General features: G+C 46.4%; 1 pseudogene; it reads right to left on the bottom strand.

The window, feature by feature from the left end:
- Positions 1–495: 495 nt before the first annotated feature.
- On the bottom strand, positions 496–12,148 carry LOC141583003 (interleukin-9 receptor-like; annotated as a pseudogene).
- Between the last annotated feature and the right edge of the window lie 13,056 nt (positions 12,149–25,204).

The raw sequence follows: 25,204 nt of genomic DNA on the forward strand, positions 1-25,204 counted from the left end.
ATAATACTTACCCCTGGCCTCATGATAATACTAAAGTCTCCACCCAAAGAAGAGCTTATTGCCATTTTCTAATCACGCAAGGTATGTGTTAGCCTGATTCTTTAATGCATCTGATCACCGTCCCCCATATGTGTGATGACACTCTCCTAACCCATAAATTATGCATGGCACCCTCCTTAAGGCACTGCTGTCCCCAGAAGTCATTGAGCCTCCACTGTGCTAGTTCTAGAGCCCAGAAAGCCCAGGGCTGGTCAAACCCCACCCCTCACTCCTCTTCTGGCCCCTCCTCCCAGTTATCAATACCTTGCAACAGCCATCAAGCCCCTTTTAATCTCTAGAAAGGAGGATCAGGAGAACACTGGGACCAGCTCAAGCCTCCATCCAGACAGGACCTCTGACCACTGCTAGGGGGTCCCTTCTAAGGAGGTTCAGTCCCAGACCAGGGCTCCAGAGACTTCAGTCCATTTTCCCAAATGGACATGATACATCAGGGACCTAGAATATCTGGGACCGAGACTTGAAGACAGCAGGGAGCAACATTCCCTGGAGGTCCTCATGCAGCCCAGTCCTCTGGCAGTGACCAGCCAGCATCCAGGAACCTTCTTGATGGGTCCCCAAGCCCTGATGCTCACAGGAAAGGCCACAGGCCAGGGTTGGGATGGGCCCAGAGCTCTGCATGTTTCTAGGGAAGGTTGAGGGATGGCGTCCCCCATAGCAGTCCAAGACACCAGAGTAGTCACTGCTCCTGCTGCTGCTGTCTGAGTTTGGGGGAGCTGGCCTGGTGGGGGACATGGGGGTCCAGTCCTCCTGTGGCAGATAGGCAAGCGGCTGTGCCCTCTCCTCTCTTCCTCCAGACACACAGAATTTCAAGGATGCAGTGGGCCACAGGTGAACAGTGCAATGGCCTCCTGGATGCAGGGTTCCAAGGCTCCTCGTGAGGTGCCTTCACAGTCTTGATTCAGCAGCACGCTGGTCCTGTGGACCCCCATCCAAGTCTGGAACAGAGTGTGGGAGGAAGGAAGGGCTCAGGCAGCATGTTCAGAACTCATCGTGGGAGCAGCTGCCTCCTTTCTGGCAAGCCCAGCCTCCGTCCTCCTCCAGGAAGCCCTCCTGAAGTCCACACCCAGAGGCCAAGCAGCACCTGTGCCTTGAACATTCTGTCATTGCTCCATGTGCCATCGTAGCCTGAACATGGAACCCTGAGTCCCTTCGGGCCCTCATGACTCCCCCAGCAAAGTGCTTGGTGCTCACAACAGCCTGAACCAAGGTACAGATGGTGATATCTGCCCAGGATAGAGCCAACGTCTGACAGCATGTGCCTCAGGGCCTTTCATCAGCTACTGGGACTGGGCACTCCTACCTGACACACACCGTACACACACACACACAAGAGTCGCTGTCAGGACTGGTGACTTTCAAAGCTCTTGGCTAAGACCAGCAGAACTGAATCCTTCTGTGGGGCCACAGCGGGCCCCCTACATCCAAAAAGAAGCTGTTCCCTTGGTGGGACCAGGAGCCTCCAGCCCATGCACCACACACACCACACCCTCCCTCATTGCTCTACTCTCTGGAGACCAACCCATGGCACTAGATCCCCGCCCAAGGGTCTAAATAACCCCTGGCAAATGTCCTGGTTCTCTAGGGAAGGGCTGGTGCCTGCAACAGGATGACAGTCCAGGTGACCATCACAATTTGTGCCCTACTCAGCCTTGTTCTCAGCTGCCCAGGTTCTTAAGAGTCACACCTACCACCTTAGGAAAAGAGGGGGACTCTGAAAGAAGCCAGGTGTCAGTTCATGTTTCAAATTCTATTTTTGGACAAAAATCTTGAAAACTAGGCTCCTTATTGAGCGAGAAAAGGATTTTTCTGCACAGTAAGCAGGAGCCCTGGTGTGGAGGGAACATCCTTGCCACAGAGGGCCCAGGGATGCCCGAGGGCATCCAGCAGGGAAGATCCTGGAGAAGAGGGGCCAACTTGGTTCAGACCACAGGAAGGAACACTCACTGCTTCTTGTCCTCTGCCCAAAATGAGGAGTCTAAAGGGAAAAACCAGAGACCACTGGAGCCCTTTCTCTCCCCCTCCTCCCACTCAGAGGGCATGAACCTCCAGCCCAGTTGCTCACTGGTTCCTCGGTTGAGAGCTCAACATGGGGGGGAGGGAGGAAAGTGTGATCCGATGGGGACCAGGGGACTAGGCAGAGCAGGAGCCCAGTGGCAGTGAGAGCCCCAATGGCAGTGCATCCACCACAGACCCTTCCCCACAAACGACTTCACAGGAGGAGGAGGTGAGGCATGTGGTGGGTACAGACAGGTACAAACCAGAGGAGACAGAGATAAGTCATTAGACATTTACATTTTTTTTTCCATCAACAACGGAACTGGAGACACGAGAACAAAAAGGCATCAGCAATGGAAAAATAAAATTAATTTTTCCCCATTTGAGACATGGTATAAATCAAAATTCACTTAATATACAAAAAGGACTCCAAGCATAAACAAAGCTCCCACATTGGCCACCAGCCCTCATGAAAGCCAACATGTTGAGCAGGCCAGTGTTCTAGTGAACCCCTGGCCCCCACACCCTGCCATGGTCTCTGCACCCACCTGGAAGTTCCCATTGTGCATATTGTAGAGGGGCTGGAAGAATGCCGCTGGAGAGGGCACGTTCTGGTAGAAGGTTCTCTTCACCCTGAGGCCAGGAGAGGCCAGTCAGAGGCCTATGGCAATGCAAGTGGACTGAGGTCACTGCAGAGGATGAGCCTCTCTTCCATCTCATCACATCCCAACCCACTCTCGGGTCAGGACCCATCTGGGCCTCCTTGCCTAATGGCCACATGGGACTGATTTATGCCGAGGCACACGTCCTTGACAGTGTGACCTGCAATGGCAGGTTCAGAACAGACAGTTACTGGCTGTGTCCTCAGTCCACAAAGGGAGCCAGCACCTCCAGAAACTCGTCTTTGTAATCAGCAGGAGGTCTGCAGTTCCCACGCCACCCAGTGTCTCCCTGAGCACCAGACTTGCTGCTGAGGATCCACTGACTCTCCCACAAGGGTGTCACCTGGGGCTCCAACCCAGCAGGTCCAAAGAGACCTCACCAACTTCCCAGCAAGGCTGTTCCCATTTTCCCCACCTCAGGGGTCACCACTCATATCTCAACCAGCCACATGTCCCCTCTATTTCTCCTCCTAAGACCCCGCAATTCCCTCTTCTTTGCTCTTTCTCCACTTCTTTGGCTGGCTCAAGCCAAATCATCTCCTGGTGGGTACCCTATTGGTACACATTGGCCTCCAGAATGTCTCCCATATCCCCTTGTCCAGCGATCCATTCCTCAAAAGATAAAGTAGGTTTTATCACACAGTTTCATACTTTCCTTTTCTCCAAGGAGAAGCCGAGTGCCCTCCCACTTGGCCCCAGACAACACCCCTGTCCCCACACCCTCTTTTTCACATCTACTCCCTGACACGGCCCCAGCACCCTCTCTTGAAACCTGACATGTGGTGCATGAGGCATGATGGTTTATTTAAGGAGTGCCCTTGTCCAGCTTGTTCTCTAACACATCTGCCAGGGTGAGAACAGGGTCCCATGCACACCAGATGCCCCAAATGTCCTTTCATAGAATGTGTGAACAGATGAACGAACAGAGCTCCTCCAGAGGCAGGAGACCAGGACCCTGGGCTCCTGATCTCCGTGATTCTGGGTTTGGTTGGGACCAAGCTGTCCTTATCTTCAGCCTCTGCCCCAGATGCCCCTTCCCTTCTCTCCCCTGGCAACTTGAGAACCCTCTTCTGGCCCACGGGGAAGACTGGAGAAGCCCACTCCACTGTTAACCTTGACAGTGGGGAGGGGAAGGGAGGAACCAGACAGGGGTGGCCCTTGATATCCCACCCACCTCACACTCACACATGCACATAGAGATACATCTTCACACGTACACTAAGACATGTACACCCTTACCCTTTCACACAAGTACACACACACACACACACACACACACACACACACACCAGCTACCTACCTGGGTGGCAGCTTGAACAGAAAGTAGATCAGGCCAGTCAGCAGGAGAAAGACAGACACAGCAACAAGGATGTTGTCTGGGTGCCGCAAAGGTGGGATCAGAGGACCTGTGGGCAGGAAGGGCACAGGGTTGTGAGCAACCTCAGTGCCAGGAGGCTCCCCACAAACCTACATGGCAAAGGTGCACCGTTTAGTGCCCTGGGCCAAAGTGGAAGATTTGTGATGGGCCTTGAAGGTTTGTGTCACCTGTTGAAGGACCTTGTTTATGAGCCATATACCTGGGCCTCACTCTTCCCATCTTCCACATGTTGGGTCATAAGGTCCATGGGACCTCTCAGCACTGCAATGCACAAGGGTCAGCCCAGCTCTCACTAAGGACACTGAGATCACATCCAGCCTCCATGCAGGAGCACCAGCCCTGGTGTGCAGCCCTGCCTACCTCAGTCCTAACAGGTGCCACTGACTACAAGTTCTCAGGAAGCCCCAGCGTTGACAGGTGTTTGCTTCCTCCATTTAGACCTCAGACCTTCAGAGGATGGGTGTCAACTGGGGCATGACTGCCTCAAGGAGGGGCTTCCAGGAGGTTGAAAGGGTGTGGGGGTGAGGTGAACAGGGTAGAGGACACCCAGCCCAGACTCTAGAAGTGCAGGAGCCAAAGCAGTGCCCACCTTTTCTCTGGGGAGCCTGGAAGCACACAGGCTGGCTCCACTCGCTCCACTGGCCTGTATAACGTTCCTCCTCCCCCATGTCATCCTCCATCATGGCCATCTGGACACGCAGCCTGGCCTCATGAATAAAGCCAGGGTCCAGCTCAAAGGCTTCAAGTATAAGCCCGGTAACTCCAACAATGTGTTGGGCCCACTGTGGGAGTGGAGACAGTTAGCAGGGACTGAAGGTGGGGCTTCAACCTTCAACCATCGAGAATATACACATGTATTATTATATGCATATAACATGCCTGTGTTAACACACTTGCCACATTCATGTGTGCACACACAGAGAAGGCATACTTTGACACTGACACTCACACACAGACACAGCTGCATTTGCCCCAGATACACATATGCACACGCAGGCAAACATCTACAGGGACGCTTTCATACTCATCACAGTTGCATGCACACTCATATGCACAGCACATGCATTTATGCATGAGCACACTCACCACACTCACCACAGTTGCATACACACTCATCCACACAGGCACACTCACATATACAAACACCAGGCACACTGTCATGTACACTTACATATAAACACACAAACATGGGTGTGCAAACACATAAGTGTGCTCATTTCCATGTGTGCACACATAAGTACATACATGCACACTCACCACGCTTATGGGCACACACCCACAGAGACAGGCAGACTCACCCTAACTCCCATGCACGCACACAAAGCGTACACATGTGCATGTCAGTATATGTGTATGTACACACACACCTGGCTCTAGTTCCTCCCCTCCTCATCACTGCCAGTTGACATCTCCCTGTGTAGAGTGGGGATTCTGCCCTGGGCTGCTGTTCCCAGGAGAGAGGACTCTGGAGAAAACCAGCCAAAGTGTTACCTCGTTCTGCTTCTTGAAGGCCAGCTCATAGCTGAGAAGTGTGGTCATTGGCTCCAAGGCAAGACTGATGATCCAGGTCAGCGTGCAGTGGCCAGTGCTGGCATTGCTCTGCAAGTCGGAGGGTGGATCCAGCTTTACTGGAACAGAGTGAATCCATGTGAGGCTGAAGGTCCATGAAGGGTCTGTCAGTCAGCACACCCAAGACTGGAGATCTGAAAGATTCCCAGCGGGCATGGTCAAGACCCTCTCCAACCAGACACCTGACTGGAAGACGGGTCCAGTAAAGCCCCAGGCGGGACAGGACAGCAATCACTTCCACTGGCCTCCACAGCATGATTAGGTGGTTTCTAAATATTGCTTCCCTTTCCTTCTCAGTCAACTGCTGGAAGTTCTTCCCAACATATTATAGGAGTCCTCCCTGGGATGACTGAAGAGCCTTTCCCATGACTTAAATGGCAGCCGTGCCCCAACTAGCAGCCCTGCATCTTTATTTAATGCTAAAACCCTGCCCCTGCAGTAACTATGTGGGCCCTCGCCTCCCAGGGGCCACCCCACCCCCAGCCCTGGATCTCACTTGGCACGGACTGAGAACACTCACTGGGCCACTGGGGTGTTGCCCCCAGCTACCAGGCAGCCAGGATATACTTGCCAAGGGGTCCATCCCAGACCTATAGATGCTGTTCACCGTGTCTCTGGGGCAGGTACTGTGGGTCCTCCAGGCTGATCAGCTCCCTCCCAAACATGCAGTGGTGGAAAGTGATGGTGAAATTGTTGGATGGCAGGATCACCGCCTCGGGTGGCAGCAGTAGAGTGCACTCACTTCCCTGTAACATGCACTTATGTGTGCCACCAGGCACCTGGTTGCTGGAAAGGGTGTGTATCAGAACCACAGGGCTGCTACACTGTTCTGGTGCAACTGCTGCAATCCTGGAGACCTCTCCCTCATCCCTGTCCAGGTGGTCATGGCCCTCCATCCTCACCTGGTAAAGAGGAGCCAGGTGCTGAAGCCCTAGGCCAGCTCTGAGGCAGACCAGTGGCAATGGATCCTCAGGATGTTGGTGAGGCAGGTAAAGGTTTCAGCCCTTGGCCCTGTAAATAATGATGGTTGGGAGCCAACAGTAAGTGCTTCAGGGCAGAGCTGAGCTGGAGGGTTGGGGGGATCTGATGGTTGACACCTTCGCAGGGCAGTCACCAGTCAATGATCCCAGAATCTATTCAGGGAAGCACTGATAGGCCTGGGAAGTGATGAGCTCTGACTCATGGTGCCTGGGCCAGTTAGACACAGAGAGGTATCAAGAGGATGAAAGAAATGAGACTAAGGTCAATCCAGACGCCGAAGGTAGGGAGGTATAGGTCAGAGACTAGAGACTGAGGTCCAGGCTGACCCCTAGAGGACATGCCCCAGCACAGTTTGGGCCAAACTTTTTCCTAGGGGCTCAACAGAGGACAATCCAGTCCCCCAGACATGCCCTAGTTCTCCACTCATCTCACACAGACACCAGTGCCCAGCTCTCACCTCGTCCTTACCCTGGGATGGAGACTCCCGAGCAGAGACATGTGCAGATGCAGATGCAGGCCAGGAGCCAGGTGCCCATGACTTGCCTCAGGGCCTCACTCTCCAAGGTCCAGCCTGCAAAGGACTGGGCTGAGGACCCTGTGCGAGTGAGCCATCCCACTTTGGAGGGGTGCTCCCCATGAATTGCTCTGGAGGGGTGCTCCCCACTCACACAGTGTCCTGTGAAAGACATTGGGCAACCTGTCCAGTCTTTCATTGATGGGCATTTGGGTTGGTTCCAGGTCTTTGCTATTGTAAACCATGCTGCAAAAGACCTTCGTGTGCAAGTGTCCTTATAGTAGAACGATTTATAATCCTTTGGATATATTCCCATATATACCATAGAATATTACACAGCCATAAAAAAAAAAAAAAAAAAAAAAACAATGAGTTTGTGTCCTTTGTATGGACATGAATGAACCTGAAAACTATCATTCTCAGCAAACTGACATGAGTAGAAAATCAAACACTGCATGTTCTCACTCATGGGCAGGGGTTGAACAACGAGAACACGACACAGGGAGGGGAGCATCACACACTGGGGTCTGTTGGAGGGAAATAGGGGATAAACAGTGGGGGGTGGGGAGAGATAGCATGGGGAGAAATGACAGATACAGGTGAGTGGGAGAAAGGCAGCAAATCACACTGCCATGTGTGTACCTATACAACAATCTTGCATGTTCTTCACATGTACCCCAAAACCTAAAATACAATTTTTTTTTTGTAAATTTTGTAAATTTCTTTAAAAAAAAAATAAAAAGAAAAAAAAAGAAAGACACTGGGCACCATTGCCCAGGCTTTACTCATAAGAAACTGAAGCTCAGAAAAGCCATTTGACCCAGCCAGACTCATGACTGCAGTGTGTGAGGTGCACCCTCAAACTTAGATCCTGTACTCTGACTCAGCTAGGTCTCCACCTCTGCCTCAGCCAGCCCATCTCCCCACACCCCCGCAGAGGAGTCAGGGTTGGGGGAACTTGTTACTTGCATTCACAGGCAAGGAGTTGAGTCCTGAGAAGGGGAGATGGCTTGCCCAGGGTCACACAGACAACCTCTACAGAATTTTTTTTTTTTTTTTTTTTTTTTTTTTTTTTTTTTTTAAATGGAGTCTCCCTCTGTTGCTCAGGCTGGAGTGCGGTGGTGCAATCTTGGCTCACTGCAACCTCTGCCTTTCTGTTTCAAGTGATTCTCCTGCCTTGGCCTCCCAGGTAGCTGGGATTGCAAGCGTCCGCCGCCACACCTGGCTAATTGTTTTGTATTTTTAGTAGTGATGGGGTTTCACCATGTTGGCCAGGCTGGTTTTGAACTCCTGACCTCAAGGGGTCCACCTGTCTTGACCTCCCAAAGTCTTGGAATTACAAGTGTGAGCCACCGTGCCCAGCCTCTATGTATTCTCTCTCCTTTTTGTCTTCTTAAAGGCCCATCCCAGGGTTCTGCCCCAGGAAGGTGGACAAGGATGGTAGCGGGGTATCTGTCCCAAGGAAGAGCACCACCAGAAGGGCAAAGCCCCCCATGCTGAAGTGTGAGGCCTGAGCCCCAGGATCTCTGGGGGAGCCAGAGGTTGGCAGGAGATGAGGGGCTGGGTGTCAGAAAGTACTCGGGTGTGGGAAGTCTGCTGATGCCCTGTCACCCCATTTGCAGCTCCAGATGCTACTAGGCAGGATAACCCCTAGGCTGGAAGCAGGGCCAGCCTAGTTATACAAGACTGATTAGTGATAAGGAAGGAGAAATAAAAACAGACATGCATGCAAACTACATCAAGTACACCCTTAAGAAACCTGCACATCCTCAATGGACAGTGGGCACTACACTAACCCCACTACACGCCACTCCCGGCAGTGTATCCAGGTACCCACAGGACAGTCCCCCATTAAGACTGATGATCAGGAAGTCTCACCCTTCCCTAGAATGGAGCGTGTAGCCTGTCACCACCAGCCACAGCATGAAACACCATGGCAAGTTCTCTGCAGCAGTGTCTGTTCCTTCTTGCAGGAGTTACTGGAAAGATGGGGAAGACAGTCAGCCACCTCTTGGGATATGTGAAGGCAGGGTTAGAATGATTACCAGGACCGTAAGGAAGCCCAGGCACAACAGCCACACCTAAGAGCTGACCTAGGCCCCAAGAAGAATGACCGCTACAGCAGCCGTGGAGAAACAGCCACATCTGCGTAGAATCAGGCCCGGCCGGCCATAGGCTAACCCAGAAGCAGATGGTTTGAGAGCAAGGAGTGGGATGGGGTGGCTGAAGGAAGAGGTCCCGTCCTCCATCCTGGACCACAGGGCCAATCAGTCCAGGCAGGTGCACACATCCTGACCTGCAGCCTCCCTGCTCCTGGATGTCACCAGGGAGGCCTCACCACAGCTCAAACAACACCCGCTCACAGGATGGTTGTGAGAGCAGGAGGGAAACCCAGTGCCTGCAACCTGGGACAGAGCTGCCCCTGACACTCCCAGTCCTGCTGGGGAGCCTGGCTGACATCACTGCCCTGCACAGCCTCTCCCATACTGGGTCTGTTGTCATAGCCTTCAGTCCATGGGTCAATTTTTGGTCTCTTCTGAGATCCCTATCTCTTCCACGGCCTCCATGTCAAGCTCTGGCCCAGATGTCTACTGAGCCTTGTGGCCTGACTGCCCTGATTTCCTGGGCCACTGTGAAGCTGTGGGCTGCCCTGCACTTGGAGTCCTGCCTCAGGCCACAGGCTCTGCCACACCCACAGGAGGGTCTTCAGACAGGCTCAGCCCTTCACCCTCCCTGGTCCTCATCCCCTGAGCACTCACATAACACCAAGCAGAATTTTAGACCAGAGCAGGCCACCGTCAGGGAGGCTGGCTAGGTAGCCCTGGGTTCCTCTGTGACATGAAGCACACTCTCCAAGTTGGCCTTATATAATTACACAGAGCTTATTATATATACATTTTTTTTTTTTTTTTTGAGATGGCATCTTGGTCTGTCACCCAGGCTGGAGTGCAGTAGTGTGATGACGGCTGACTGCTACCTACACCTCCTGAGTTCAAGCGAATCCTCCTGCATCAGCCTCCCAAGTAGCTGGGATTACAAGCATGTGTCACCACATTTCACTAATTTTTTTTTTTTTTTTTTTTTTTTTTTTTCCCGAGACAGAATCTCAGTCTGTCACCACTTGCCAGGCTGGAGTGCAGTGGCACGACCTCAGCTCACTGCAACCTCCGCCTCCTGGGTTCAAGTGATTCTCCTGCCTCAGCCTCCTGAGTAGCTGGAACTACAGGCACCCAACAACATGCCCAGCTTATTTTTTATTTTCATTTTTATTTTTAGTAGAGACGAGGTTTCACCATCTTGGCCAGGATGGTCTCAATCTCTTGACCTAGTGATCTACCTGCCTCGGCCTCCCAAAGTGCTGGGATTACAGGCGCGAGCCACCACTCCCGGCCTGATTTTTGTATTTTTAGTAGAGACAGGGTTTCACCATGTTGGTCAGGCTAGTCTCAAACTTTCAGCCTCAAGTGATCCACCGATTTTGGCCTCCCAAAGTTCTGGGATGACAGGCATGAGCCAACACACCTGGTCTAATTTTGTCTTTTGTAATGGGGGCGGGGAAGCATATCCTGGTTCTTGTAGCCCATTCAGTAGGCTGGCAGCCATTGAGGTGGATAGGGTGGAAGTTGCTATTTAAGTGGATACTTGTCCAGCAAGTTCTTCTGTCAGCTGGGGGAAGAGGAAGAAATGCAGACCCTGGTACCCTAGACACAGCTGGAGCCTGGGGTCATGGAAGCTGTGACAGAAGATGGGGCTGGAAATGGGAGCAGGGGCCTGAATTGACAGGACCCAAGGATTGGGCAGTAGTCATAGGCCAGGGCTGGAGTAAAGGTATTGGCACAGATTCCTGGAGTCTGCAGCTGAGACGGAAAAATGATGCCCATCTTCTTCCTGCTGTCTTTGTGAAGAGGTACCCATGTGTTGCCTGCTCTGCCCACAGCTTTGCTACCCCACTGTAGTTGAAGGTCATCACTGTGTGATGTCCCTACATGAGGCTCCTTGAGGCAAGACCCTGTCTGATCATGTTGCATTCCCTGCACCCATCTCAACTGTTTGATAAATCTTTCTCCAACCCCTCCACTCTGGCATAGGCTGCCCTTGCTTCTGGATGATGTTCATGTTGTCAGCATCCAGAAGCAGGGCTCTGGGATGTTACTTAAAGACGTGCTGTGAGGATACCCGCTCTTGGTACTAATCTACCCCATGTAGCTAAACTCTGAAGAAAGGGTGAGCCCAGAACAGCACACGTCACAGGAAGAGCAGGGGGCAGGGACGGCACAGGAGGATCCCACCAGGGCCCATGTCCTCCAGACTATATATTTCCCAGGAAACTGAGAGGGCTATGCTCTTTCTGAAACAAACCCTCTCCTCCCCTTCCTCTGCTTGGCTGGGTTGACCCTCCATCTGGAATTCCACCCTCACCTGCTGCCCCACACACAGGTCCAGTGGGGTATCCCAATCCTCCTGGCTCCTCTTCTGCACTAAAACAACCAAATGCCTGGTGTTTGCTAGAGGCTTTCCTGGGCCTGGGCCTAGACCTCAGCTCCAGCCTATGGCCATGACAATTGGAGCCCAAGTATGCTCATTTATTCTCACCCCCACAAAGGTCAGCTCAATCATCGAGGAAGCAGAGTTCCTTCCATAATTAGAAATTCTGTCTGACAAAGACAATGCCCTTCCCTCCATCCACTTGGAGCATGTTCACACTGGCCACAGCAGAACCCATGACCCCTACAGGTCTGGAAATTAGTTTGGAATCCTTGAGGTCAGCTCTGCAAATTTTGCTATCTCTAAAACACACCCAATGCCAGAACACCAGAGGAGGTAAAGCTAGGGTGGTGCTCTAAAATGACATGCTTCCTCAGTGGCTTCCTGGGTCCATGGATGGAGGGCCACTTGTCCTTCTCTACCTCCTGAATTTCATGCTGACTGGAGAGGTTGAGAAACCCAAAGCACAGACTCACCTTCCCAGATGCATCTGCCAAGTCCCATCACAAATCTGAGGCACCCCCAACCTGGAGGTGACTTGTCACCCAAATGTCTCTGGTTGCACAGCAAAGACCCTCAGCCTGATTCAGGAGATAACTGCCGCAGCTGGTGATGTGAGCCTTGCACGACAAGTTCACATAGGCCACCCACATCTGAAACCACAAGCACATTACAGAGCTGCTCTCCCAAGCAGAGCTGAGAAGTGTCTGCCACTGCTGATCTTGTAACCCAGGGAACTGTGAGACTTGACAGTCCCTGTGACACTGCGGACTGCCAGACATAGACTTCAGTGATTTGTCTACTGACTGGCAAGTGAGTGTCCTCTGTGTTCTTCCCAAGAAACACCACAGACATGCATTAAACTGGCCCCAGGAAGCGAGGACCCTGTGCAGGTGCAGAGCAGTGCCCTTCACTCATATGCTTTGACAAAATCCGAGGTTCAGTTTCTCCTTCCATCAGCTAAGGCAAACTGAACATCAGGTTTTGGGAGAGTATTACACATAAAAGCAATGCAGACTCATTTGAAGAAAAACAATACAGAAGAGAACATTTTTAACAGGGTCCCCTTTCACCTTCCCCCAGAAGTAGCTACTGTAAGCAGTTAGGCACAAATGCATGGAGACACTTTTGCTTTTACTTTTTTGATTTTTATTTTCACTGAGTCTCACTCTGTCACCCAGGCAGGAATGCAATGATGCGATCTCAGCTCACTGCATCCTCTGCTCCAGAGTTCAGAATATTCTCCTGCCTCAGCTCCTGAGTAGCTGGGATTACAGGCAACCACCACCAAGGCCAGATGATTGTTTTGTGTTTTATTAGAGATGAGATTTCACCATGTTGACCAGGCTGGTCTCAAACTCCTAATCTCAAGTGATCCACCCACCTGAGCCTCCCTAGGTGCTGGGATTACAGGTGCGGGTGATGGCATCCATCCAGACACTTCTTGAGCTGAAACAAATACATATTTCTTAAAGACTCCTGCTGTGCTGCCACTTTGCAGCCTTCTTCAGGCATTGTTACATTGCTGGTGAGAGTAAAAGTCTATGCAAAAAATTTTCCCCTATAGTTTTGCACCATCTTTCTATGTTGGCACATAAAACTGACCTCATGCCAGGTGTGGTGGCTCAAGCCTGTAATCCTAGCACTTTTGGAGGCCGAGGTGGGTGGATCACGAGGTCAAGAGATTGAGACCATCCTGGTCAACATGATGAAACCCCGTCTCTACTAAAAATACAAAAAAATTAGCTGGGCATGGTGGCACGTGCCTGTAATTTCAACTACTCAGGAGGCTGAGGCAGGAGAATTGCCTGAACCAAGGAGGCGGAGGTTGTGGTGAGCCGAGATCACGCCATTGCACTCTAGCCTGGGTAACAAGAGCAAATATTCATCTCAAACAAACAAACAAACAAACAAACAACAACAACAAAAAAGCAAAAACGCACATCGTGACTTTAATGGTAGTATATGCCATGGTTTAATAATCCCTGCAATGGTCTAGACCCAGTGCCTCACACCTGTAATCCCACAGCTTTGGGAAGCAGAGGCTGGAAGATCCCTTGAGGATCCCAGGAGGTCAAGATTAGTCTGGGCAACAGATTGACACCCTGTCTCTAAAAGAAAAACGGTAATAATCATAATTTCTGCAATGAACATTTGAATTGTTGTCTGTACATGCTATTTTCATTTTTCTTTCTTTTTTTTTTTTTTTTTTTGAGATGGAGTTTCCCTCCTGTTACCCAGGCTGGAGTGCATCCGTGCAATCTTGGCTCACCTTAACCTCCGCCTCCTGGCTTCAGGCAATTCTCCTGCCTCAACCTCCTGAGTAGGATTACAGGCACGTACCACCATGCTCGGCTAATTTTTTTTTATTTTTAGTAGAGACAGGGTTTCACCATGTTGACCAGAATGATCTCCATCTCCTGACCTCGCGATCCACCCGCCTCAGCCTCCCAAAGTGCTGGGATTACAGGCATGAGCCACCATGCCCAGCCTATTTTCATTGTTTTAAGAGACAAACTCTTGCTCTGTCACTCAGGCTGGACTGCAGTGACATGATCATAGCTCACTGCAGCCTCAAACTCCTGGGCTCAAGCATATATGCTATTTTAAATGAAGGTAGTGAACAATTCTGGGCATGGATCTTCAACCAACAGAGTGAGTCCTACTATAGGAAAAATTGCTAAGGGTGGAATTGTGGGGTCTCAGGATTAGCATTTTAAAATATTGATAGAAGCTGAGAAGTGGCTCTACAAAAAAAAAAAAAAAAAAATGCATAGACTTTTACTCTTACCAACAATGTAAGAATGCCTGTAAATCCTCACCAACAGTAAACATTATCCATTTTTTTAATCTTTGCCAATCTAATAGGCAAGGTATCTCAATGTGGTTCTAATTTGCACTTCCCTGAATATTACTCAAGATAAGCATCTTTTCATGTATTTATTAGTTGTGTGTTCGTTGGGGTCCCAAATAAGGTCATATTTCAGTGTGTGTATATGTATGTATATGGTAGTGTGTGTCTGTGTGAGTGTAACTGCACACATGTATGTATGACAGCACATATATGCACATGTGTGTGTTCTTTTGTGGGTAGTGCACATCACAACGTCTTGGGTAAGGTTTAGGTAAGACTGTAGCTCTCCGGAGTCTGAGAACCTCAGGACACATGAAGAGATTGAATCAAAGTCTCAAACCCATGAAACAAACACCTTAGCAATGACAAGGGACACATCACATTTCTTTCTAACATTTGAATTTTAATCAACTAGGCTCCCATCTTATCTGCTACAAGCATATACTGTTCTACTCACTGGAGCCATCCCTGCACTAGTGTCCTTACCAAGACAGCTTCTTTCTTACTGTCAGGGTGCCTTCTGCCTTACTGAAACCAAAATCTATTAACTAAAGACCAGCAGACCACACTACCCATATCATAAACTCAGAAGCAGAGACCACAAGAGCTGGATAGGGTTAAAGGAAATTCTCAGAAGAAAAACCAGAGAAGAGAGCTCCAAGTTATGCATCTAAATTCTACTGAAATCTCTGGATGACCTACAATCTGAATAAAAGTTTCAGCTGTTCCCCTCAGGACAGATCGCTGCCTGCTAAAATAATAAACAAACAAACAAAAACAAAATTAAAAAAAAAAATAAACATTCTCCAGAGAAATAGAACACACAATATCAACAATGAATGTCATGCACAATTTCTAACTAACTTCAAAAGCAAAATTATCAGATACATGAAGAAACAGAACTATGTCACACGTGCTTAAGAGTAAAGGTAATCAATGAAGATAGACTTCTAAGAATAAGTTGTTGGAAATAGCAAAGTTTTGTTTGTTTGTTTGTTTGTTTTTGTTTTTGTTTTTGTTTGTTTGTTTGTTTTAATTCTTTGAGATGGAGTTTTGCTCTTGTTACCCAGGCTGGAGTGTAATGGCATGATCTCGACTCACCGCAACCACTGCCTCCTGGGTTCAGACAATTCTTCTGCCTCAGCCTCCAGAGTAGCTGGGATTACAGGTACACAGTACCATGCCCAGCTAATTTTTTTTTTTTTTTTTTTTTTTTTTTTTGTATTTTTAGAAAAGACGGGGTTTCACCATGTTGATCAGGATGGTCTCAAACTCATGACCTCATCATCCACCCTCATTGGCCTCCCAAAGTGCTGGAATTACAGGTGTGAGCCACTGTGCCCAGCGTAGCAAAAGTTTTAAAGCTGATACTCTAACTATGCTTAAAGATATAAAGGAAAATATGCTCCCAATGAATAGACAGAAAGTATCAGAGGAGAAACAAAAATTATACAAAAGAACCAAGGCCAGGTGCAGTATTACACCTGTAATCCCAGAACTTTGGAAGACCAAGGCAGGTAGATCCCTTGAGGTCAGGAGTTCAAGACCAGCCTGGCCAACATGGTGAAATCCTGTCTGTAGTAAAAATACACAAATTAGCTGGGCATGGTGGTGCACACTTGTAATCCCAGCTACCTGGGAGGCTGAGGCAGAAGAATCACTTGAAGCTGGGAGGCAGAGGTTGGTCGCACTGAGCCAGGAACACTCTACTGCACTCCAGCCTGGGTGACAGAGTGAGACTCTGTCTCAGAACAAAACAAAACATAACAAAACAAAAAATCCCAAAAGGAAAAGAAGACAAAAATGCATCTTTAAAAAATAAAATATTTTACTTTAGGTGCATATAATATCTGGCACTTCTCCCCATGTGATCCCTTCCCACCCTTCCCTCCCTCCCCACCCCACATTGTCTCTTCTCTACCCCTACAATCTACAAAGAACTAAAAATACAGCTTAAATAAAAGGAATAGGCCAGGCATGCTGGCTGATGCCAATAATCCCAACAGTTTGGGAGGCTGAGGTGAATGCATTGTTTGAGCCCAGGAGTTCAAGGCCACCCTGGACAACATGGTGAAAATTCTATTTCTACAAAAACAAAAAGACAAAAAATTAGCCTGGTGTCATAGTGAAACCCATCTCTACTAAAAATTCACACACACACACACACACACATACACACACAAACACATAAAAATTATCTGGGCATGGTGGTATGCACCTGTAGTCTCAGCTGCTCGGGAGGCTGTGGCAGGACAATGGCTTGAACCCAGGAGGTGGAGGTTGCAGTGAGCAGAGATGGTGAAACAACCCTGAATAGAGTGAGCCACAGGAAAAAGGGAGGTCCAAACCACTCAGAGACATCTCAGAAATCTCATAGTCCTTTATCTAAACCCAACATGGGTCCAATTCATTCTTCAATTCATTCCTACTCATCCTTGGGTTGCAGTGCCAAAAACTGACCTCATTTTAACCCACAATCTCTCTAAAAGAAGTGTATAATTTTTGTTATTTGTTTTTATTTAGAGGTCCCGTATGTTCAGGCCTTTTTGGCTTTATCCCAAAACCAAAAATTACTTAAAAATTATTATGTGCCTGTAATCTCAGCACTTTAGGAGGCTGAGGCAGGCAGATCACCAGAGGTCAGGGGTTCAAGACCAGCCTGGCCAACATGATGAAACCCTATCTTTAAAAAGAAAAAAAATATATTATGTATGCTTCCGAGGAACTTTCTCGCTCCCTGCTTCTGATGTCTTAGATGATCCTTCCTTTTGCCTATCATACTCTCCTCAGCCTGCTCCTGCTTTACTCACACCCTCTCCATCTACTCCATCCCCCAATCAACCCACCCATATCCAGATAGTTTATGCCCTTCACATACTCACTTGGGAGTCACATATGCAACTCATAGATTCTCCCAAAAATCCCAAAAAGGCACTGGTGCAGTATTTTTTGTTAGCTAATAAACCCAAGACTCATTCCTATAATATTAACAGAATAGGAGCCTGTCATCACTGCAGGAATCCAGTACTCTGGAGTAGAGAATGTCTCAAACGTCTGCATTACAAGCCACTCTCAGGATCCTTTCCTCATTGCAAACAAGAGGGTCATTAGAAGAGTAAGTGCTCCTCTCTCTCTCATCGGTGTAGGGACAGCTCTTTCTTCTAGGCTGTTACAGGAACAACTCCACCAACTTATCGGACAAGGGGTCTTACAGGACAAGGACAAGGGCAAGGGCAAGGGCAAGGACAAGCACCTCTAACTCTATTCCTGGATTTTAATCAAGCTTCTGAAAGTCATCCTCTAGATGACTGATAGAGCATTGAGATCGTCCAGGCTCCTACCATTTCCATCTCCATGGATGAGCTTCAGGCAAATCTTATTGTGACTGAACCAGAGATAATATTCCTTCTTGATATGGGGCCCAGTTATTAAGCTTTAAATGTTTATTAAGGCGCACAGTCCTCCATTTTCCTCAAGGTATAGCATTAGCCCATTTCCCCACTGCTGTAAAGAACTACCTGAGACTGGGTAATTTAAAAAGAAAACAGGTTTAATGGACACACCATTCCACATGGCCGGGGAAGCCTCAGGAAACTTCCAATCATGGTAGAAGGTGAAGGGAAGGCAAGGCACATCTCATACGGTGGTGGGAAAAAGAGCAAATGGGGAACTGCCACACCTTAAAACTATTAGATCTTGTGAGAACTCATTCACTATCACAAGAACAGCATGAAGGCCATCCGCTCCCATGATCCAATCATCTCCCACCAGGTCACTCCCCTGACATGTGGGGATTACAGTTTGCCATGAGATTTGTGTGGGGACAGAGCCAAGTCATGTCATTCCTCCCTAGCCCCTTCCAAATTCCATGTCCTTCTCACATTTCAAAATCAATCATGCCTTCCCATTAGTTCCCTAAAGTTTTAAATTATTTCAGCATTAACTAAAAAATCCACAGTCCAAAGTTTCATCTGAGACAAAGTAAGTCCCTTTTTACCTATGAGCCTGTAAAATAAATTAAAATATATATATATATTTACTTACAAGATAAAATAGGGGTACAGGCATTGGGTATGTGTTCCCATTTCAAATGGGAGAGATTAGCCAAAACAAAGGGGCTACAGGCCCCATTTCTGAAACCCAGCAGGGCAGTCATTAAATCATAAATCTCCACAGTGATTTATTTTGGCTCCATGTCTCACATCCAGGACACACTCATGCAAAGCATGGGCTCCCAAGACCTTGTGCAGCTCTGGCCCTGAGGTTCTGCAGGGTAGAGCCCCAGAGCTGCTTTCATGGGCTGGTGTTGAGTGCCTGCAGCTTTTCCAGGTGCATGGTGCAAGCCGACAGCAGATCTATCATTATGAGGTTTGGAGAATGGTGGCTCTCTTCTCACAGCTACTCCAGGCAGCGCACCACTGGGGACTCTGTGTGGGGATTCTATTCCCACATTTCCCTCCACAATGCCATAGTAGAGGTTCTCCATGAGGGCTCTGTCCCTGCAGCAGATTTCTGCCTGGACATACAGGTGTTTCCACATATCCTCTGAAATTTAGATGGAGTCTTCCAAGCCTCAACTTTTGCCTTCTACATACCTGCAGGCCCCACACCATGTGGAAGCCATCAAAGCTTGGGGCTTTCACCTCTGAAGCAATGGCCCAAGCTGTACCCCGGTCCCTTTTAGCTATGGCTGAAGCTGGGGCAGCTGGGATGCAGGGTACCATGCCTTGAAGCTGCACAAATCAGCAGGGCCCTAGGTCCAGACCACAAAATGCCCTGGAGACATTTGTTTTCATTATCTTGGCTATTAACATTTGGCTCCTGGTTACTTATGCAAATTTCTGGAGCCAGCTTGAATTTCTCCCCAGAAAATGGGATTTTCTTTTCTACCACATGGCTAAGTGGCAAATTTTCCAAACTTTTATGCTCTGATTCCCTTTTAAGCATAAGTTTCAATTTCAGACCATCTGTTTGTGAATGCATATGACTGTGTGCCATTAGTAGCAGCCAGGCAATATTTGAATGCTTTGCTGCATAGAAATTTCTTCCACCAGATTTGCTAAATCATCTCTCTCAAGTTCAAAGATCTATGGATCCCTTAGAGCAGGGGCACAATGCCACCAATCTTTTTGCTAAAGCATACAAACAGTGACTTGTGGCAGTTGTCCGTAAGTTCCTCATCTCCATCTGAGACCACCTCAGCCTGAACTTCATTGACCATATCACTATCATCATTTTGGTCAAAAGCATTCAACAAATCTATAGGTAGTTCCAAACCTTCCCTCATCTTCCTCTATTCTTCTGGGCCCTACAAACTGTTTCAACCTCTGCCTGTTACCCAATCCCAAAGGCACTTTCACATTTTCAGATATCTGATGGTTTTCTTATGATAGCGAGTTTTCTCATGCCCCACATTCCTGCTACCAATTTTCTTAGTTCATTTTGATACTGCTACAAAGAACTACCTGAGGCTAGGTGATTTATAAAGATAAATGGTTTAATTGGCTCAGTTCTACGTGGCGGGGGAAGCCTCCGGAAAATTCCAATTATGGCAGAAGGCATGTTACGTGGTGGCAGGAGAGAGATAGGGCGAACAGGGTAGTGCCACACTTTTCAATCATCAGATATCATGAGAACTCACTATCATGAGAAAATCGTCAGATATAAGAACTCACTATCATGAGAAAAGCAACCCCATGATCCAATCACCTCTCAATAGGTCGCTCCCCTGACATGTGGGGATTACAATTTGGCATGAGATTAAGGTAGGGACACAGAGCCAAACCATATCAGCTATTGATGGAAAATGCAAACGAGGCTGTTTTACACCATTGATCTCTTGTAAAAGGGAAGGCTATGTCTTTAGCCATGCTTTTTTAGTCTTGCCAAGTTCTCCTGTTCAATTATTAGGTCGTGACTTACTCAAAAATTTACAAGATAATTTATAGCTAAGGCCCTATCTTCTAACTATGAACTCACACTTCACTAAAAGAGCTGCCATTGTCTATAGACCCTCACATTCTAAAACAAGTGCCATGTGAGATTTGCAATAATTCTATTTCTGGCCATTCAATATCAGCTTCTCCCATTATCGTTCAGCTTAAAAATCCCAATAAGTCCCCAAGAACCACCAATACCCCCTGAAACCAGAAGCCCAAAAATGTTAGAGCCCCTAATACTAAAATGTTTAACTCATGGATTATTGTGCCCATGCGACTCACAACCCACATTGCAACACTTGCATTTTTGCTGCAAATAAACCAGTTGGCTCTTACCTACTAGTAGTGGACCTTAGATTTATTAATGAAGATGTTATTCCTATTCATCTTATTGTCACCAACGCTTATACTCTTTTGGACAAATTCACTCCACCACATCTTGGTTTACCGTACTTGATCTTAAGGATATCTTTTTCTGCATTCCGTGCAGTAAGATAGCCAATTTTTGTTTGCTTTTGAATACCAAAACCGAGATACTCAAATAACTTAATAATTAACTTGCACCATTCTGTTCTAGGAATTCAGAGATAGCTCCCAACTCTTTGGACGCGGCTTAGCTAAAGAACTGTCCATCCCACAGCTTTTCCTAGATAGCAATCTACTTCAGGATGTGGGTGGCCTGCTAATCTGTAGTCCCAACAAGGCTGTTTGAGAGAAAAATACAGTACTAGTACTGAACAAACTTGCTGATAGTTGATATGAGGTATCTCCTTTCTTTTTGAGATCAGTGTTGGTGTTGCCATGCCGGAGTGCAGTGATGCGATCTTGGCTCACTGCAACCTCTGCCTCCCAGGGTTCAAGTGATTCTTCTGTTTCAACTATCCAAGTAGCTGGGACTACAGGTGTGTGCCACCACACCCAACTAATTTCTGTATTTTTAGTAGAGATTGGGTTTCACCATGTTGTCCAGGATGGTCTTGATCTCCTGACCTCATGACCTGCCCACCTTGGCCTCGCAAAGTGCTGGGATTACAGGCATGAGCCACCACGCACGGCCATGAAATATCTCCTTCTAAGGCACAAATGCGCGCATAAAGGATTCAATTTGGGAGTACTTTAACCTCTGGTACAGAGAGCCTCTCCAGCACTAGTAATGATCTTATTTAAACATGACAACTCCAGTAAATACATAACAGCTCCAATCCTTTTTTGGGTAGGGCCAGGTTTTGCATAATATGGATTCCTTTCTTCAGATAAAGAGCAAAACCTTTATATGAATCCCCTAAAGGGTTCTTATAATCCTAACCCTACTAGTACTAAATCTAACCCCTAACCAAATCCAAACCCTAAACCCTGCAAGCCCAGAATATCTGAGACAGATCTCAGTTAATTTAGAAATTTTATTTTCCCAGAGTAGAGGACATGGGCCTCTGACACAGCCTCAAACAGTCCTGATGACATGTACTCAAGGTGGTTGGAGCACAGCTTGCTTTTACACATTTTAGGGAGACATGAGACATCATTCAATAGATGTAAGAAGTACGCTGTATCCGTAGGAAATCCAGAGACAACTTGAAGCAGGGAAAGACTTCTAGGCAACAGGTAGGTGACAAATAAATAAATAAATAAATAAATAAATAAATAAATAAAATAAAATTTAAAAAAAAATTGCATTCTCTTAAGTTTCTGATAAGCCTGCCCAAATGAAACAATCAGAATATGCATCTATCTCAGTAGGAAAATTGATTGCTTTGAAAAAATGGGAGGCATATTTGTCCTGAGCAGTTCCCAGCTTGACTTATCCTTTAACGTAGTAATTTTGGGACCCAAGATATTTTCCTTTCACAACCCTAACCCTTAACTTTAGCCCTAACCCTAACCATAATCCCTAACTCTGACCCTCACCCTAACCCTAATCTTTGTTCTGACATTCTAACTCTTTAACCCTAATCCCCGTCTATCCCATCCTTATCCTTAACTCATAATCCTTCAAAAATTCTCTCTCTCTCTCTTTTTTTTTTTTGTTATAACCTCTAACCTATAATACCCTAAATAGTACATCAAGCCATACCTTTTTCTAATCCCAGTCAAGTACTGAATCAAACATACAATGTCACCAGGACCAAAACCTAGATCTTAATAAATCTTGTAATTATGGACTTAACAACGTTTAACCAAATCATAGTAAGTGGAATTTGGTATGTAGTGAAAACATTATACTCCAAAAAGAGGTACCTTTTTTTCAGAAAATCAAAGGTTTCTCAACATACTAAAGCCATTAATCTTCCACAAACTATATAATTAAAATGTTGGAAAACCACCACGTGTTTAGCTCAACTATTACAGAAAGTGCTTAAAGATAATCAACATATTTAATGATAAAAACAGCCAGTAATGTAGAGATTCAAATTTTCTTCACATGATAAAACACCTTTATGCACAACCCATAACAATCATCAGCTGAATTGGTGGGACCCAAAGCTTTAACATCAGGAACAGAGCACTAATGCTTATGAAAAAATATATTTCTGTATACTAGCAATAAATGATACGAAAATAAAATTAAGACTACAATTTCATTTCTGAAAAATAAAAGGCTGGAACCTCCAACTGCCCTGGAACCCATAGGGGCAGGCAGTTGAGGGTGGGAGGTGTCCTTGGAGTAGTGGCTGTGGTGCTCCATGGGGACTTCTTCGCAGCAGTGGTTGTGGGGCTAACAAGAAACAACTAAAGTTCCTGGAGAATCAAAGTAAAATTCCTTAAGAACATAATGGATAAAGAGAAGAAAACTTATGGTGGCTGTGAAAGTCCTGATTCAACGATGTCAAATGGGTATCTTCTGAGTCATAAATATGTTGTAAAAAGAGAACATGTCCAAACATCAGGAACAATGAAACCCATGTTTAGTGGCCCAGGTCATTTTGCTGAGAATGAAACCAATGAGGTTAATTAGAGAGAGCATGCATGCATTTTGACGAGTTTCACTATACCTACAGTGCCATAGAGATTCCTACATTTCCATTTCACCTGAAATGGCACTAGAGCTGCTGAGGCTGTGAACTTCCTAGATTGTTAATAAAATAAATTATAATAAACTCTTAACTCTTTCAGTCTTTAAGACCTGTACTTGAGTTACTATTTTTTTCATGAATAGCACATTCCTTGTATGGAGTGGAACTATTTCATTGCAAAGAAGATTGCCTTTTGTTTTTTCATGACAATGTTGATACTTGTTTGCAACATCAACAGAATAAGGACATTTTCACAAACCAAGAAATAAACAAATATGCCAATTCATAGCTGGTTTTCCCTTATCTTTTGGATATGACTTTTAAAATCAGAGAAATGATGACATAGTAAATGCTGAAAATTAGGCATATCTGAACATGTTCTACAAGTAAATAATGGAGATAAGTGTTTTATGTATTTATCCTTTTTTTTTTTTTCCAGAAAACTATTTCCATCTTGAAATTTCTTACATCCTTTGATAAACTTCAGTATTGTTTAAATGTGTCTAGTCATTTTTATTGCCACATTTTAAGAATTTTATTTAAAAACAATTTTGAAAGGTTATTATGTGCAACTTTTGAAAAAGTAACCAAACTATAGCCAGATGGTAAATAAGTTAACCATACAACTTAGAGTTCTTGTGCATTATGCCTCTTTTGGGCAATTCAAAGGACTATCTTTTCATGGACTATAAAGCATCCTTTGCAATTTCCAAAACAGAAAGCAAAACAAACAAACAAACACACACACAAAAAAAAACAAAAAACCAAATTGGGTGTCGTAGCTTACACCTGTAATCTCAGTATTGGGGGAGGCAAAGGCGCGAGGATTGCTGAAGACACACTGCTACCTGGGCAGCAGAATAAGGCCCTGTCTCAAACAGCAACAAAAACAAAAAATCATTGTGTTTTTTATGAATAAATTTAACCAAGGTGCAAGAGTTAGACATGGAAAATTCAAAATATTGCTAAAATAAATTCAAGAAACCCTAAATAAATGTAAAGTAACAAGCATTGGAAAGACTGAGATAAATTATAGCCCTTAAATACTGTATGTGGAATATGAAATGGTACAGGCTATTTGCAACATATTTGGAGATTCTTCAAAATGTTAAAAATAAAATTACCATATGATGACAATTTGTTTCATTCAGTGTCATTTCATGACAACACTGATGAGGGGAGACACTCAATTTGTGGCCAGGACCACTGTTTGTGTGGAGTTTGCATGTTCTCCCCACATCTATGTGAATTTTCTCTAGGTACTCTGGTTTCCTCCCAAACCCCAAAGACATGCATATGAGGTGAAGTACTGTGTCTACATTGCTCCAGTCTGAGTGTGTGTGTGTGTGTGTGTGTGTGCTTCCTGACCAGGGTTGGTTCCTGTCTTGCACCATCAGCTGCTGGAACTCAGCAGAGTTATGGCCACCTGTGACCATAAACTGGATAAATGAATCATATTACTTGTTTTTATTAATCCTTCTTAAATGGATGTACAGTGTATGTAAACATCAATGTTTGGCTGGGCATAGTGGCTGACGCCTGTATTGTAAGCATTTTGGAGGCCAAGGCAGGTGGATCACTCGAGGATGGGAGTTCAAGACCAGCTTGACCAACATGGTGACACTATGTCTTTAAAAAAAGAAAGAAAGAAAGAAAGAAAGAAAGAAAGAAAGAAAGAAAGAAAAGAATAAAATAGAATATCAATGTTTAACATTAAAAATGTTTCCATCTTTATTTAGCAATTTGGTGATGTTTC

The sequence above is a fragment of the Saimiri boliviensis genome, chromosome Y (assembly GCF_048565385.1).
Source record: "Saimiri boliviensis isolate mSaiBol1 chromosome Y, mSaiBol1.pri, whole genome shotgun sequence".
Lineage (NCBI taxonomy): Eukaryota > Metazoa > Chordata > Mammalia > Primates > Cebidae > Saimiri > Saimiri boliviensis.